General features: G+C 41.7%; 1 protein-coding gene across 5 annotated transcripts in view; it reads left to right on the forward strand.

Annotated features, from left to right (window-relative positions):
* Nucleotides 1-8,279: 8,279 nt before the first annotated feature.
* ncoa1 (nuclear receptor coactivator 1) overlaps nt 8,280-18,964 on the forward strand; it is a 209,857-nt gene continuing 199,172 nt past the window's right edge. For 4 of the 5 annotated variants that reach the window (XM_060914222.1, XM_060914227.1, XM_060914226.1 and 1 more), the window contains exon 1: nt 8,400-8,915. The gene's annotated coding sequence lies outside the window, so the exon portion shown is untranslated. The other variant, XM_060914223.1, reaches the window with a different exon arrangement.

Here is an 18,964-nt window from a genome sequence, read left to right on the forward strand (position 1 = left end):
CTACGTTCTTGTAGCCTTCTCCTGCTTTGTGAGCATCAATTATTTTATTATTCAGAATGCGAGGGAGTTGCTTAGAGGAGCCCATGGCTGTTGATTTTAGGGACAAGTTTGAGGAGTCAGAGAATTTATACAGCTTTGAAATCTGCATCATCTGACCTTTCCTAACGAAGAATTTGAACAAGCCACAGCTCAATAAGCTAATTAAAAGGGAACAGAGGGCAATATATAGAGTAAATATAACAATAAAACACACATTAACAAACCTTATTCAAGACTAACAAAAGTTTTTTGTTCTAAGGTTGGAAAGTTATAGTGTTTTGAAAGTAGCTCGAGCAAACTATTTCCGCAGTTTGAACAGCCCGCCATGATATTAATTTTATCATATCATATCATAATTTTGCCATATCTGACTTATTGTGTCGAAGTCTGGGGAAACACCTACAAAACCACTCTGCAGCCGATATGTACAATACAGAAAAGAGCAATAAGGACAATAAACAAAACAGGATACAGAGAACACACAAACTCACTATTCATAAAATCACACATGTTGAAATTTATGGATCTGGTCAAATTCAGAACAGCACAAATAATGTACAAAGCAAGAAATAATCTATTGCTGAAAAATATACAAGGAATGTTTAGTGAGAGAGAGGGGGGATATAATCTAAGGGGAGACCTAAATTTTAAAAAACCAAAGGTTCAAACAAATATGAAAAGCATGTGCGTATCGAGCTGTGGGGTGACTTTATGGAACAGACTGGAGACAGAAATAAAACAAAGTGCAAATATAAATCTGTTTAAAAAAATGTACAAAAAATATTTTTAAACAAGTATATTGAAGAGGAAGTATGTTAATGGTGGATGATGAGGGATAAATAGAATAGGGTTGATTGTTATATTAGAACTAACTTAGTATATGGTATATATTTATTTATTTATGGGGATAGATATCTTCATATTTACAGGGATAGGTATGTAGTAGATATATATTTTTGTAATTATATATTTATATAGATATTTATGAAGTGTATATATGGTATAAAGTATATATATATTTTTGTAATTATATATTTATATAGATATTTATGAAGTGTATATATGGAATGAAGTATATATTTAATTTTGTAACTAAATATTTATATAGATATTTATGAAGTGTATGTGTATGTGTGTATGTATATGTGTGTGTATATATATATATATATATATATATATATATATATATATATGTGTGTGTGTGTGTGTGTGTGTATATATATATATGTGTTTATGTAAATATATGTATATATGTGTGTGTGTATATATATGTGTGTGTATGTATATGTGTATATAGATAGATAGATAGATAGATAGATAGATAGATAGATAGATAGATAGATATGGTATGTAGTATATATTTATTTTTGTAATTATATATTTATATGGATAATCATGAAGTGTATATATGGTATATATTTTTATAGGTGTATTAATGTAGTTTGGATTTCGGGGTAGTTAAAAAGGGGTGCGAAATTAAAAAAAAAGTATTGTACTTCTTCCCACTCCTTTTTCGAACAATGTGCGGTGTATTGTAATGTCTTAGCTCTTTATGTTATTTTATTTATTCTTTTTTGTCACTTTTTCATTTTCTTTCTTTTGTATGTACAAATAGTTACATACATTTTTATACATGTTCGAAATAAATAAATTCATTCATTCATTCGTTATCCAATCAGAATGCACGTTCATTTTCTCTGCGTAACACTCATGACGTATGTATGTGCCCAGTTGTGTCGGCTCATTGAGGTTGGGAATAGCACGTGTGAATCGGAAAGTAGGATGAATTGTAAGTGATCGGCTACACAATGCCACTGTGTGTTGCTTTCGGGTGTAATAACAGGACCGATGGAAAGCATAACGATCCTCCAGACGTGTCTTTTCACTCGTTTCCGCTGAAAAACACCAAGCGAGTTCAAGCTTTCTTCTCTTCTTTCGTCATCACCGGAGTCGAGAGTACCTCTCCTAGGTTCAAACTGGTACCCTTCTAAGCCATAGCCTGCTTGCAGTGTGTCTTGCAGGATCTCTTCGTATGATTCGACAGAGCTGTCGCTTTCACTTGATGCGCCCGATGCCATGATTACACGCTTCTCTCCTAGTGCAGTGGGTAGGGCTGACGTCACGGTCTTTTAAAAATGGCGACTCTTATGCCGTTTAGCGTACCGACTATTATATTTACAATTACCAAGATATTTCGTTGTTTTCTAGTATATAAATTTGATAGAATACTTAAGAATACGTTACTTTGTCACATCAGCAACTGTATATATTATATTTGGTACCCCTTTAAGGTCTGGAACCTTGGTAAAAGTTACCTGAGAACTCAAATGTATTGGGGTGCCCAAACTTTTGCATGGTGTTCCTTTTCTTTTTTCACTCTCCAATTGTACAAAACAAAAATACACAAATCTTGCAGAAAACGCTGAAAAGAAATGTGTCGTATTTACCTTTATGCCTTTTGGTGATCAGTTCATCTTCTGCTCGCTTAACTATTCACAGTAACAGACATTTTCAGTACGGGTGCCCAAACTTTTGCATGCCACTGTATTTTCTTACTGTGGAAAAAGAAACATATACTTTCTGTACAACAGAAACAGATGAGGTCAATCACAATTTTGTAAAAAAAAAAACAACAACCCCAAACTAAATGACAGCATAAGACATAAAAAAGCAAAAGCGCATGCACAAGAATACTGTTATACTGAATATCAGGATATCTGTGATTTGACCACAGGTAATCACGGGTAATGACAGTTAATAACAGGTAATCACATGTAATGATAGGCAATGGCAGATAATCACAAGTAATCACATGACAGGTAATCACAGGAAATGACAGGTAATCACAGATAATGGCAGGGAATCACTAGTAATGGCAGATAATGACCGGTAATCACAGGCAATCACAGATAATTACATATTGACAGGTAATGACTGATAAGCGCAGGTAAATACAGCCGTGCTGATATTCAGTCCAGCAGCATGAGTGTGATATCAGTTTTGTACAACAGTTCTATAAAGAAGAAATTCATTTGGAGCAACTGACATTTCAGACACAATACGTGCAAATATTTTGTTTATTTTTGCTCTTACAGTGAAAATAGATAAACATAAAAGCCACAGTTGTATAGAGCATTGCGTGTTGCCATGGTAATGCACAGACTGACTGACAGCTCGTAGTAAGTATAATGAACTACTGAGGATGTGAAGCGGAGTGATACGCACAGTGACATGTCCCAGTGCTGTTATACGGAATATCAACACTCTCTGAACGCCACTCGTCCAATCACGCCTGAGTTTCCCAAAAGACATAGACAACCTTTATTGTTATTCAGTATGCAACAAGTGCACACAGAACGAAATTTCATTGCAATTTGGCTCAGCACGGAATTAAATATAAAAGTATATTAAAATATGCAGCAGCAAAAATAGTATAAAGCGACCTGCGGAATTAAGAATTGTTCAAGTATAAATAGAAGTATAGGGTTCAGTTTGATTTAGAGTTTGGATTTGGGGTTCAGCAGTCTGGTGACCTGGGGAAAAGCTGTTACAGAACCTGGTGGTCCTGCGCTGATTGCTGCGGAACCTCTTTCCAGAGGCCAGGAGGGAGAACAGTCCATAGCGAGGGTGTGAGGGTCACTGATGATGTTTCTGGCTCGGGACATGCAGCGCCTAGGTGCGATGTCCTGAATGGAGGGAAGAGAGGTCCCAATGATTTTCTCCGCTGTCTTCAGCACTCTCCTCACATTCTTCCAGTCAGAGGCCATGCAGCCTCCACACCACACAGAGACGCAGCTGGTTCGAATGCTCTCTATGATGCTTCTGTAGAATGTAGTAAGGATGGCCGGGGGCAGGTGGGCTCTCCTCATCCTACGCAGGAAGTGCAGACGCTGCTGTGTCTTCTTGACCAGTGACGCGGTGTTCACAGACCACCAGGTGAAGTTGTCTGTGATGTGCACCCCCATGAACTTGGTGCTATTGACCCCCTCCACGGCCATGTGGTTGATGAGAAGTGGAGCGTGGGTGGGCTGGTTCATAGGATCGTAGCACAAAGATAATCGTAGAGCAAGCAGCACAGTGAACACTCTGTCTCTGAGTTAAGATGCTCTTAAGGCCAATTTATGCTGACAACGCAGTCCTCGCAGATGGCGTCGCAGATGGCGTCTGCGTAGCCCCCCCCCACCTTCGCAGACGCTCTGCGCGGACCTCCCAAAAATTGTGACCACCGCAGAAGCCTCGCAGACAAGAGGGCTCTGATTGGTCCACTCTACATCCGCTGTACACGCACTTCCGCTTCCCTACTTTCCCGGTTTGGTTTGTTTTCACGACCGCCATTTTTAAAAACACGAGCAAAGATGGAGCAGCACGAAGAGCGGTTGATCGAGGAAGTGAGGAAGTATGTACATCTATATGACTCCAGTTCTAGTCATTATAAGTAACCGGAGGATAAACACTCCACTAACCACACCCACCAACTACTCCTAGCGATTTCGCGACTTCGCGCCCCCTTGTGTTGTGGCGGTGAATAACATCGCGCACGCCTATTACTCCCCGCTCAACGATAAATTACAACTGTCTGCGAAAAGCTGTCTGCGAAAGCCTTGTCGCAAGAGCATGCAGAGGCCCTTAGTGTTAAGAGGCTTTTGGGAAACCCACCCCGATTAGTGGAACTAACTACTGAAGAAAAGTGCATATTTACAGAATCACTGTTTTAATTACTGTGTCTAATCTATCAGAGAGTGTGGTTTCACTGTACGTCTGACAGATTTATTCAAAAATATTCCTTGCAAACTTCCTGTTTGAATCTTGCCCCGCCTGCAGCTGTGACATCACTTCCGTGTGAGTTTGCTCATGGGGTAGTGATAGTAATAACACTGACTTGTTCTTATTGGGGTGGTGTGGTGGTCAGCACTGTCGCCTCACAGCAAGAAGATCCTGGGTTCGAACCCAGTGGCTGATGAGGGCCTTTCTGTGTGGAGTTTGCATGTTGTCTGTGTGGGTTTCCTCCAGTTTCCCCCACAGTCCAAAGACGTGCAGGTTAGGTTAATTGGTGGCTCTAAATTGACTGTAGGTGTACAGTGGTGCTTGAAAGTTTGTGAACCCTTTAGAATTTTCTATATTTCTGCATAAATATGACCTAAAACATCATCAGATTTTCACACAAGTCCTAAAAGTAGATAAAGAGAACCCAGTTAAACAAATGAGACAAAAATATTATACTTGCTCATTTATTTATTGAGGAAAATGATCCAATATTACATATCTGTGAGTGGCAAAAGTATATGAACCTCTCGGATTAGCAGTTAATTTGAAGGTGAAATTAGAGTCAGGTGTTTTCAATCAATGGGATGACAATCAGGTGTGAGTGGGCACCCTGTTTTATTTAAAGAACAGGGATCTATCAAAGTCTGATCTTCACAACACACGTTTATGGAAATGCATCATGGCACGAACAAAGGAGATTTCTGAGGACCTCAGAAAAAGTGTTGTTGATGCTCATCAGGCTGGAAAAGGTTACAAAACCATCTCTAAAGAATTTGGACTCCACCAATCCACAGTCAGACAAATTGTTTACAAATGGAGGAAATTCAAGACCATTGTTACTCTCCCCAGGAGTGGTCGACCAACAAAGATCACTCCAAGAGCAAGGCATGTAATAGTCGGCAAGGTCACAAAGGACCCCAGGGTAACTTCTAAGCAACTGAAGGCCTCTCTCACATTGGCTAATGTTAATGTTCATGAGTCCACCATCAGGAGAACACTGAACAACAATGGTGTGCATGGCAGGGTTGCAAGGAGAAAGCCACTGCTCTCCAAAAAGAACATTGCTGCTCGTCTGCAGTTTGCTAAAGATCACGTGGACAAGCCAGAAGGCTATTGGAAAAATGTTTTGTGGACGGATGAAACCAAAATAGAATTTTTGGTTTAAATGAGAAGCGTTATGTTTGGAGAAAGAAAAACACTGCATTCCAGCATAAGAACCTTATCCCATCTGTGAAACATGGTGGTGGTAGTATCATGGTTTGGGCCTGTTTTGCTGCATCTGGGCCAGGACGGCTTGCCATCATTGATGGAACAATGAATTCTGAATTATACCAGCAAATTCTAAAGGAAAATGTCAGAACATCTATCCATAAACTGAATCTCAAGAGAAGGTGGGTCATGCAGCAAGACAACGACCCTAAGCACTCAAGTTGTTCTACCAAAGAATGGTTAAAGAAGAATAAAGTTAATGTTTTGGAATGGCCAAGTCAAAGTCCTGACCTTAATCCAATGGAAATGTTGTGGAAGGACCTGAAGCGAGCAGTTCATAAAAGGAAACCCACCAACATCCCAGAGTTGAAGCTGTTCTGTACGGAGGAACGGGCTAAAATTCCTCCAAGCCGGTGTGCAGGACTGATCAACAGTTACCGCAAACGTTTAGTTGCAGTTATTGCTGCACAAGGGGGTCACACCAGATACTGAAAGCAAAGGTTCACATACTTTTGCCACTCACAGATATGTAATATTGGGTCATTTTCCTCAATAAATAAATGACCAAGTATAATATTTTTGTCTCATTTGTTTAACTGGGTTCTCTTTATCTACTTTTAGGACTTGTGTGAAAATCTGATGATGTTTTAGGTCATATTTATGCAGAAATGTAGAAAATTCTAAAGGGTTCACAAACTTTCAAGCACCACTGTAAATGGTTGTCTACGTGTCAGTCCTGTGATGACCTGGCGACTTGTCAAGTTTATTTGTATAGCACTTTTTACAATAGACATTGTCGCAAAGCAGCTTTACAGAATTTGAATGACTTAAAACATGAGTTAATTTTATCCCAAATGAGCAAGCCTACGGCGACAGCGACAAGGAAAAACTCCCTCAGAGAACATGAGGAAGAAACCTTGAGAGGAACCAGACCCAAAAGGGAACCCATCCTCATTTGGGCAACAACAGACAACATGACTATAACATTAACAGTTTTAACATGAAGTCAGTTTCGTTGAGGTTATAAACTCTTCATTAATGGAAACTTGAGTGCAAAACTGTTCATGACAACTGCAGTCCCTAAAGTTAGCAAGTCAACTGTAGTCCTCAGCCATAAAAGCATTACTGTAAGAGTCCAGAGCGTCTTCCAAGTGTGACTTTCAACTGTCCTCATGGGGCCGTCCTCCACAGGAGCGATGCGATGAGACTCCAACCAGACACAGGGCACCAGGATGGATCAGGCAGGTCCGAGGAGCAGAAGAGGTCAGCATCTCGATCTCAGGATTGACATGTAACTCAAGGGGCAGATGGGGGGGGGAGAGAAAACACAGGTTGTTAGGTATGCCCAATGTCACCTGAATAAGTAGACTTGTCCAGGGTGTACTTCGCCTCTCACCCATAGTCAGCTGGGATAGGCTCCAGCTTGCCTGCGACCCTGTAGGGCAGGATAAGCGGTTACAGATGATGGATGGATGTTCTTATTAGGGTGGCACAGTGGTGTAGTGGTTAGCACTGTCACCTCACAGTAAGAAGGTCTGGGTTCGAGCCCAGTGGCCGACGAGAGCCTTTCTGTGCGGAGTTTGCATGTTGTCTGTGTGGGTTTCCTCCGGGTGCTCCGGTTTCCCCCACAGTCCAAAGACATGCAGGTTAGGTTAACTGGTGACTCTAAATTGACCGTAGGTGTGAATGTGAGTGTGAATGGTTGTCTGTGTCTATGTGTCAGCCCTGTGATGACCTGGCGACTTGTCCAGGGTGTACCCCGCCTTTCACCCGTAGTCAGCTGGGATAGGCTCCAGCTCGCCTGCGACCCTGTAGAACAGGATAAAGCGGCGACAGATGATGGATGGATGGATATGTCTCATCTCATTATCTCTAGCCGCTTTATCCTTCTACAGTTAACCTAACCTGCATGTCTTTGGACTGTGGGGGAAACCGGAGCACCCGGAGGAAACCCACGCGGACACGGGGAGAACATGCAAACTCCGCACAGAAAGGCCCTCGCCGGCCACAGGGCTCGAACCCGGACCTTCTTGCTGTGAGGCGACAGCGCTAACCACTACACCACCGTGCCACCCGGAGATATATATATGTATATATTTTAAAGTAAAATCAGAGCCAACACTGCAGTAGTGCTCAGAGTTCAGTCACTGTTTTGTCTCCTATTTGTTAAAGCCGTCGCTCGTGAACGCGCTTCATGGAGGCTCCGGTCCGCTGGGTCTCGTGCACGCGCAACGCCTGGAATCCTTCGAGCCGCGGTGGCGTGCAAGACCTGCGCGGAGGATCAGATCCATAAGTCATGTGAGCAGCGGAGGAACACAGGCACCATGGAATGAGGATCAGTGCGTGAATGGTGGGGGGGGCGAACGCATCATGTAGGTGACGTGAGCGGGTTCGCTGTTTGTTTGTGTAGCTTCATGGTGAAAATGGCGGTGCGGAGAGAGAGAGAGCAGTGCGAGGATTAAATACAACAATAACGCGCCGCTCCGGCTGACAGCGGCCACGCGACTCACGGCGGAAGACGCAGGGCCGTTTCCAGCGCAGGGTTTATCTTCACTTCCGGCTTTTAAGCTCAGGATGCGGGCTGAAAGCGCGCTGCGTCCCGGGTCTCGGTTAGCTCGCGGCTAGCTCCGTTAGCTCGGCTAGCCTTCAACTAGCAGCACGCAATCTCATTGGCTAAACGCGCGCTCGAGCCGCGACTCGCGCAAAACAAACAAACACAAGCTGGACTGGGTTCCGCGCGGTCAGAGCTGCACGCGCGCGGTGTCGGATTAAAGAGCGCGCGCGGATTAACGCTCCAACCGGACAGAAGCAGCGGGAGTGCAGCGCGCGCGCCGAGTCCGGGCTCCGCACAACATTTGCATGAGACCGAGTGCGGGATTGATCGCATCCCTCCATCCCACCAGGTAGGAGAGAGAGAGAGAGAGAGAGGGAGGGAGGGAGGGAGGGAGTGTCGGGGTCATGTGATGGATTCATTTGATTTTAGTCCACACACAGCAGCCTGGCTAACTTTAGCAGCTTAGCACGCGCTCCTGCTGCCGCCGCTCCACACTGTATAGCTGCGTTACATAACTGCGCCTCACACACTGTGTACATGCTGTGCGCTCAACTGCTGACATGCACAACACCCAGCCTGATCAGCTCTAACTGTGAGTCAGAGAGAGGGAGAGAGGGAAAAATGAAAATGGTTTCGAACAACAACTAAACCAGTAGTTCCAGATCAGCCAGTATACTGTCATCGAGTGACCCAGAAACAGATACACACACATGATGTGGAGCACGAACACATTCCAGTATGTCGGTGAGGAAGACTTGGCAATTATAGATGGGAGGAGGCTATAGTGATTATAGAAGTGTCAGAGACAGGGGTGAGAGGTGAGGAGGATGTAGTGATTAGAGGTGAATTAGATGGTGATTATAGAGGTGAGGGATATATAGTGATTATAGATGGAAGGAGGATATAGTGATTATAGAGGTGTCAGAGACAGATTATAGAGGTGAGGGATATATAGTGATTATAGATGGAAGGAGGATATAGTGATTATAGAGGTGTCAGAGACAGATTATAGAGGTGAGGGATATATAGTGATTATAGATGTGAGGAAGATATAGTGATTTATAGAGCTGTCAGAGACGGGTGAGGGGGAAATAGTGATTACAGAGGTGAATTAGATGGTGATTATAGATGTGAGGGGAATATAGTGATTTATAAAGGTGAATGATATATAGTGATTATAGAGGTGTCAGAGACAGATTATAGAGGTGAGGGATATATAGTGATTTATAGATGGAAGGAGGATATAGTGATTTATAGAGGTGTCAGAGACAGATTATAGAGGTGAGGGATATATAGTGATTATAGATGGGAGGAATATATAGTGATTTATAGAGGTGTCAGAGACGGGTGAGGGGGAAATAGTGATTACAGAGGTGAATTAGATGGTGATTATAGATGTGAGGGGAATATAGTGATTTATAGAGGTGAATGAGATATAGTGATTATAGATGTGTCATAGACAGATTATAGAGGTGAGGGATATATAGTGATTATAGATGGAAGGAGGATATAGTGATTATAGAGGTGTCAGAGACAGATTATAGAGGTGAGGGATATATAGTGATTATAGATGGGAGGAAGATATAGTGATTTATAGAGATGTCAGAGACGGGTGAGGGGGAAATAGTGATTACAGAGGTGAATTAGATGGTGATTATAGATGTGAGGGGAATATAGTGATTATAGAGGTGAATGAGATATAGTGATTATAGATGTGTCATAGACAGATTATAGAGGTGAGGGATATATAGTGATTATAGATGGAAGGAGGATATAGTGATTATAGAGGTGTCAGAGACAGATTATAGAGGTGAGGGATATATAGTGATTATAGATGGAAGGAGGATATAGTGATTATAGAGGTGTCAGAGACAGATTATAGAGGTGAGGGATATATAGTGATTATAGATGGAAGGAGGATATAGTGATTATAGAGGTGTCAGAGACAGATTATAGAGGTGAGGGATATATAGTGATTATAGATGTGAGGAAGATATAGTGATTTATAGAGCTGTCAGAGACGGGTGAGGGGGAAATAGTGATTACAGAGGTGAATTAGATGGTGATTATAGATGTGAGGGGAATATAGTGATTTATAGAGGTGAATGAGATATAGTGATTATAGATGTGTCATAGACAGATTATAGAGGTGAGGGATATATAGTGATTATAGATGGAAGGAGGATATGGTGATTATAGAGGTGTCAGAGACAGATTATAGAGGTGAGGGATATATAGTGATTATAGATGGAAGGAGGATATAGTGATTATAGAGGTGTCAGAGACAGATTATAGAGGTGAGGGATATATAGTGATTATAGATGGAAGGAGGATATAGTGATTATAGAGGTGTCAGAGACGGGTGAGGGGGAAATAGTGATTACAGAGGTGAATTAGATGGTGATTATAGATGTGAGGGGAATATAGTGATTATAGAGGTGAATGAGATATAGTGATTTATAGAGGTGTCAGAGACGGATTATAGAGGTGAGGGATATATAGTGATTTATAGATGGGAGGAGGATATAGTGATTTATAGAGGTGTCAGAGACAGATTATAGAGGTGAGGGATATATAGTGATTATAGATGGGAGGAGGATATAGTGATTTTATAGAGGTGTCAGAGACAGATTATAGAGGTGAGGGATATATAGTGATTATAGATGGGAGGAGGATATAGTGATTTTATAGAGGTGTCAGAGACAGATTATAGAGGTGAGGGATATATAGTGATTTATAGATGGGAGGAGGCTATAGTGATTTATAGAGGTGTCAGAGACACCTGTATATTATAGAGGTGTCAGAGACAGATTATAGAGGTGAGGGATATATAGTGATTTATAGAGGTGAATGAGATATAGTGATTTATAGAGGTGTCAGAGACAGATTATAGAGGTGAGGGATATATAGTGATTATAGATGGGAGGAGGATATAGTGATTTATAGAGGTGTCAGAGACAGATTATAGAGGTGAGGGATATATAGTGATTATAGATGGGAGGAGGATATAGTGATTTTATAGAGGTGTCAGAGACAGATTATAGAGGTGAGGGATATATAGTGATTTATAGATGGGAGGAGGCTATAGTGATTTATAGAGGTGTCAGAGACACCTGTATATTATAGAGGTGTCAGAGACAGATTATAGAGATGAGGGATATATAGTGATTATAGATGTGAGGAAGATATAGTGATTTATAGAGGTGTCAGAGACGGGTGAGAGGAGGATATAGTGATTAGAGGTGAATTAGATGGTGATTATAGATGTGAATGAGATATAGTGTTTTATAGAGGTGTCAGAGACGGGTGGAGGGGAAATAGTGATTATAGAGGTCAATTAGATGGTGATTATAGATGTGAGGGGGATATAGTGATTATAGAGGTCAATTAGATGGTGATTATAGATGTGTCATAGACAGATTATAGTGGTGAGGGAGATCTAGTGATTTATAGAGGTGAATGAAATATATTGATTATGGGCAATTCCATGTAAATGTCAACCTCACCAGGCAAAAATAAAGCAACATGTAATACATCAAAACCACTCCCAGAGATATCACCTAGGCCTGTATTTTACAGATGTGAATAAGTTGAACCAATTTGTAACCAACCTAATATGTCACTGTCAGTCTTTCTTTCTTATAATGTAAAACCCAAGCTAAAATCAACTTTGATCATGTACAATTCTATATTATTGCCACAAGCCACAGAAATGTATGCTAAAATCCACAAAACAGCAAAACAATAGCCATCCTAAATATTATTTAAGAACTTTGATAGTTTTAGCTGATATTTAGAGAGTTTTTCAAAGGGTTATGGTGGTTAAATTGCTGATTTTCTAAACATATGCCATATCTATTTCAGACGCGTCACATCCATAACGGAATTATGTCACATCCATAACGCTGATTTTTTCTTCCTAGATTCTGCTTGAAATAGAAAATATTTTAAACAAAGGCTTTTTTTATTTTCAGCTAAGACTCCTTTATTAAATGCATGCCTGCATTTGGATATTATGTTTGCAATTTCACAGAGTTTGATGAATATGTGTAGTCACCCTGGAAATGGGGTATTTTTTCTGTCACATCCATAACGCATGTCTTTTTTGGCATTTTCTAGAGTTCTAAATGTACTATGGGAATTCTTTTTTTCCCCATGACTTCTCCAATATGAGAGGTCTTAAAAATATACAACAAACTTTAAAATACTGGAAAGGAATAAAAATTAACTAGGTCAGTTGTTGCCATTTTGAGTCCAAATGTCACATCCATAACGCTGGAATTGCTCTTATAGAGGTGAGGGAGATCTAGTGATTTATAGAGGTGAATGAGATATAGTGATTATCGAGGTGAGGGAGATGTAATGATTTACAGGGGGCTGCAGAAATAGGTATACAGGAAGGATTATATGCGAACAACAGCAGCAGGACGACTTCTACTTTCAGCAGGATGGGGCGCCACTGCACTTCGCATTCAATGTGCGTGCGCTACTTGACAAAGAATTTCCCAATAGGTGGATTGGATATCGGGGAGTCGTTGACTGCCCACCACATTCGCCGGATCTCACCCCTATGGACTTCTTTTTCTGGGGATGTGTAAAAGATGGGTTTTCGCATGCAAGCCACGCTCTGTTGATGCCATGATTCAGTTCATATGGGAGGCTTGCCAGGAAATTGATGCTGATAAAGACCTTTGTGCCAGAGTGTGCATGAGTGTCCACACTCGACTTGTGGAGTGTGTGAATTCCAGAGCAAACAGTTTGAACATTTGAGGGATTAATATGTTTATTATTGATATATTATTATTGACATGTTCGTATAATCAATAAAATAACATTTTATGTGAACGTTTTGTTTTTCATGACTGTATACCTACTTTTGCAGCCCCTGTATAAAGGTGAGGTAGATATAGTGATTCTAGAGGTGTCAGAGACAGACTATGGAGGTGAGGGAGATGTAGTGATTCTAGAGGTGTTGGAGACAGGTTATAGAGGTGAGGGCTATATTTTGATCATAGATGTGTCAGAGACAGGGATTATGGAGGTGAGGGAGATATAGTGATGATAGTTGTAGGGGAGATATAATGATCTATAGAGGTGAATGAGAGATAGTGATTATAGAGGTGTCAGACAGATTATAGAGGTGAGGGAGACGTAATGATTATAGAGGTGAGGAGGAAATAGTGATTATAGAGATGAGAGAGATTATGGAGGTGAGAAAGATACCGTGATTTATAGAGGTGAGAGAGAGATATAGTGATTATAGAGGTGAATGAGATGGTGATTATAGTGGTGTCAGAGACAGACTACAGAGATGAGGGGGTACAGTGATTATAGAGGTGTCAGTGATGGATTATAGAGGTGAAGGAGATATAGTGATTTATAGAGGTGACGGATATCTTGTAATTATCGAGGTGAGGGATATATACTGATTGATAGGTGTCAGATACATTATAGTGGTGATGGAGATATGGTGATTATAGAGGTGAGGGGGGTATAGTGATTTTAGAGGTGAGGGGGACATGGCGATTGGACAGATAAGCAGGCAAGTACGTTTGTAGGTATGCATGCATGTACTTTATTGATCCCAAAAGAAATTTCCAGTTGCGGTTAGTTGTTTACATACACTCATCATGGACATGAATGTCATGGCAATATTGGGCTTTCAGTGATTTCACTGCCCTGTTCTTTTTCTGCGGCAGAATGATTGTACAACACAGATCTTTAATAGAAAACAACAAGAGCTTGGTGCACAAGTTTTAATTTATTTTAGGTTTTCTGAAATCAGCACAAGGATATACAGTGGTGCTTGAAAGTTTGTGAACCCTTTAGAATTTTCTATATTTCTGCATAAATATGACCGAAATCATCATCAGATTTTCACACAAGTCCTAAAAGTAGATAAAGAGAACCCAGTTAAACAAATGAGACAAAAATATTATACTTGGTCATTTATTTATTGAGGAAAATGACCCAATATTACATATCTGTGAGTGGCAAAAGTATGTGAACCTTTGCTTTCAGTATCTGGTGTGACCCCCTTGTGCAGCAATAACTGCAACTATTGCCGCTTTTCCACTACCAACGCGGCTGAGTTGGGCTGAGCCGAGCTGAGTGGGGCTGTTGGAGTTGCATTTCGATTACAACCGCGCTGAACCGTGCTGGCTGGAAGTGGGTGGACACATTGGGTGGAGTTAGCGAAAGTGGGTGGACGTCACGTGATGTCGTTAAGCAGCGCAAACAGTGACATCAGTGATCTTTTAAGCGGTAGTCTCACGACCCGGATAGTAAACAATAAACATGGAGTCGTTAGTGTTGCTGGTCTTGGTGCTGTGGCTTGTTGTCACCGACAACGCGGACAGATACTGGCAAGAGCGTATAGATGAGGCGAGGCGCATAAGGCTTCAGAAATTCTCGTAATTCTTCTTCCGGGTTTACGGTGTTTACAGATCCCAGCGTGCTCGCGGGGCGTGTGTGGGCATGTGAGGACACTCCTCCTCACCAATCAGTGCACAGGGGAGTGTCTGCTCACGCCCCCAGCCCCACTCGGCTCGGTTTGGCTCGCTTCAGCCCCACTCCAAAACCGTGCGAGTTTTGGGTGCTAAGCAGGGCTGAAGTGAGCTGAGTCGTGCTGCTCTAAGGTAGTCGAAACGCGAGCCATGTCGGGCTGAAGTGAGCTGAAAAAGGATAGTGGAAAAGGGCCATAAATGTTTCCGGTAACTGTTGATCAGTCCTGCACACCGGCTTGGAGGAATTTTAGCCCATTCTTCCGTACAGAACAGCTTCAGCTCTGGGATGTTGGTGGGTTTCCTCACATGAACTGCTCTCTTCAGGTCCTTCCACAACATTTTGAGTGGATGAAGGTCAGGACTTTGACTTGGCCATTCCAAAACATGAACTTTATTCTTCTTTAACCATTCTTTGGTAGAACAACTTGTGTGCTTAGGGTCGTTGTCTTGCTGCATGACCCACCTTCTCTTGAGATTCAGTTCATGGACAGATGTCCTGACATTTTCCTTTAGAATTCGCTGGTATGGAGCACTTGCATGTGATGTCACAGCCGATCCAGATTGTGACAGACGCCATCTTGTCGGTCAAACGCCATATTTCCGCCTTCTGCTTCTACTTCTGGTTCTACTTCTGCTTCTACTTCTACCTTTTCTTCTGGAAAACCCTACTATATGCAATTCTACTACAACGGCTGCGGCTACAAGCTCTCCCTACCTGTGCACGTTTTTTATGTTTTTTTGTGTGTATTTTTGCGTGTTGTTCGTCTGTACCGGACTTCAATATCCACTACAACCGTATGGACTTACTGGACATTGGTTTCCAGCAGAAAATGATTTCCATCGCATGCACAACATTCCGGATGAGATAGCGAGACCAGCGGGGTCTCCGTGGATTGTTATCGGAAGCAAAGCGAAGGAGGCGTCGTCGGGAGAGGAAGCAAAAGCGAGGCTGCAGAGCCGGCCTGTTGACTAAGCTCAGAAAACAGCCACTCAAACCTCCACAGCTAAGCCTCTATCTCTCCAACGCCAGATCCATGGTAAAGAAGACGGACGATTTGGAATTACAGCTGGAATTACCTTATTCTATTCTATAATCGGCTGGTCAGTGCTATACTCAATACTTAAGTGACTTACCCGTCCAATGAGGATTATTTTCTTGTTTACAAGATGCCACATCTGAGTCACTGACACATCCTGAATTTCTGTAAAGATAACTGTCCAGAGATTTATAAGCACGCAGTGCTTCACCACTGAACAGCGAGGGAAAGTTGATGAGGTAATTATACATGTCTGGGTATTCCACCTCTGGCAGTTCAACATCCACTGACACGGTCATGAAAACTACGTCCGGTAAGCCATAAGGGTCACTAATCTGTAGATCCTTTATTTTAGACATATATCTAATTATCTATTCATTAGAAAAATGAGCCGTGTAGTCCGTCGGTTGAAATTGATCCATTTTGTACACGAGTGCAGCAGTATTCAGCGGTGTTTTTTACCGACAAGATGGCGGCTGTGTACTTTCCGGTCACGTGACTGCAAGATCTCTATAATTCAGAATTCATTGTTCCATCAATGATGGCAAGCCGTCCTGGCCCAGATGCAGCAAAACAGGCCCAAACCATGATACTACCACCACCATGTTTCACAGATGGGATAAGGTTCTTATGCTGGAATGCAGTGTTTTCCTTTCTCCAAACATAATGCTTCTCATTCAAACCAAAAAGTTCTATTTTGGTCGCATCCGTCCACAAAATATTTTTTCCAATAGCCTTCTGGCTTGTCCACGTGATCTTTAGCAAACTGCAGACGAGCAGCAATGTTCTTTTTGGAGAGCAGTGGCCTTCTCCTTGCAACCCTGCCATGCACACCATTGTTGTTCAGTGTTCTCCTGATGGTGGACTCATGAACATTAGCCAATGTGAGAGAGGCCTTCAGTTGCTCAGAAGTTACCCTGGGGTCCTTTGTGACCTCGCCGACTATTACATGCCTTGCTCTTGGAGTGATCTTTGTTGGTCGACCACTTGTGGGGAAGGTGACAATGGTCTTGAATTTCCTCCATTTGTACACAATCTGTCTGACTGTGGATTGGTGGAGTCCAAACTCTTTAGAGATGGTTTTGTAACCTTTTCCAGCCTGATGAGCATTTTTCTGAGGTCCTCAGAAATCTCCTTTGTTTGTGCCATGATGCACTTCCACAAACATGTGTTGTGAAGATCAGACTTTGATAGATCCCTGTTCTTTAAATAAAACAGGGTGCCCACTCGCTAGGGCTGTGCGATGTCCCCTTAATTGGCATCGACGATGTTTACAGTGCAAACATCGTGATGGACGATCATATCGTGGGCGGCGGGGGGGATTTTAATACCTTATTATTATTATTATTATTATTATTAAAAGTATTAGATACTCATCCGAGGCTTTGGCACGTAAAGAAAAAAAGCGCTAAGTGATGTGGAATATTTGGCCTTGATAACGGATATGTGGTCCAGCTGCAACATGATGCCCTATATGTCAGCTACCATACATTATGTGGACCGAGAGCGGGCAATGCAGTCCAAATGCCTGCAGACGAGTTTCATGCCAGAGACACATTCAGCGGACAATTTAGAAGACGCATTGCGCGAGACACTTGCCGAATGGAAAATAGAGGAGAAAAAGATCGCCTGCATAACAACGGGGCGAATATTGTCGCAGCCATCAGGCAATTGAAATGGCCGTGGTTAAGTTGTTTTGGGCACAATTTGAACCTGGCCATAACCAACTCGCTTGCGCAACAGAGGGCCAGTACAGACCGAGCGTTTGGAGTTTGCCGAGCAGTCAACACTGCGTTTGCGCACAGCTGGCTTCGGAGAAATGAGCTGCGCAAAGCGCAGGTGGAAATGAACCTCCCCGAGCACTCAATGATCACGCTAAGATATTAATCTGCTCTAACAATGAAAGACTAGGATTCAAACTATGAGAAGAAACTACACTTAAGCTATTACTCATTGTTTATTTACACCATATCAGTTGAAGATGCGTTTCGGCCTTTAGTGCGCACTTGAACGCGCTAATTTTTCCAATTTATTAGTGTTTGAATTATTGCACCAGCTTTTAAAATCATGATTTAATATTGTTTTTTTTTTTTTACTGTCTTTACATTTATCAGAATCACCTTCATTCTTCCCTTTGGTTTGACATTATGGCTTCGAGTGGACCATTTTGTGTCTGAAAGTATAGGCCTATTTACCAGATTAAAGTTATTTGACTTCTGCCGAAGTCTGCGCTTCACTGCCGTTTGATAAGGTGCAATATTTCCCGACTAAAGTCGTTAATAGTGGCTATTTGTTTGAACAACATGACAAATTTTACATTAAAAGTATAGCGTAGGCTAAAAAATGAAGTCAAAATGTATTATTAGTCGCATACTGCATTTGTGTATCCACATGTTATGTTCACTAGCACGTCCCTGCACCATAGCCTACGTGAACAAGCGGTAATAGGATATTACTTTATAATGATTTATATAATTATGTATTTATAATTATATGTTATATAATATATTTATATATTAAACAAAACTAACTAACAAAAAACTAACTTTTTAGGTTAAATAGGCCCAGATGATACCGTATATGCATGTTTATGACAGGAGGGGGCGTGGTATCACGATGGTGGCTCTCCATCGTGATGGATGACCACCATCGTCGATGGACGATGGCATCGTCTATCGGCACAGCCCTACCACTCACACCTGATTTTTGTCCCATTGATTGAAAACACCTGACTCTAATTTCACCTTCAAATTAACTGCTAATCCGAGAGGTTCACATACTTTTGCCACTCACTGATATGTAATATTGGATCATTTTCCTCAATAAATAAATGACCAAGTATAATATTTTTGTCT

Source organism: Neoarius graeffei, chromosome 2 (assembly GCF_027579695.1).
Source record: "Neoarius graeffei isolate fNeoGra1 chromosome 2, fNeoGra1.pri, whole genome shotgun sequence".
Classification (NCBI taxonomy): Eukaryota; Metazoa; Chordata; class Actinopteri; order Siluriformes; family Ariidae; genus Neoarius; species Neoarius graeffei.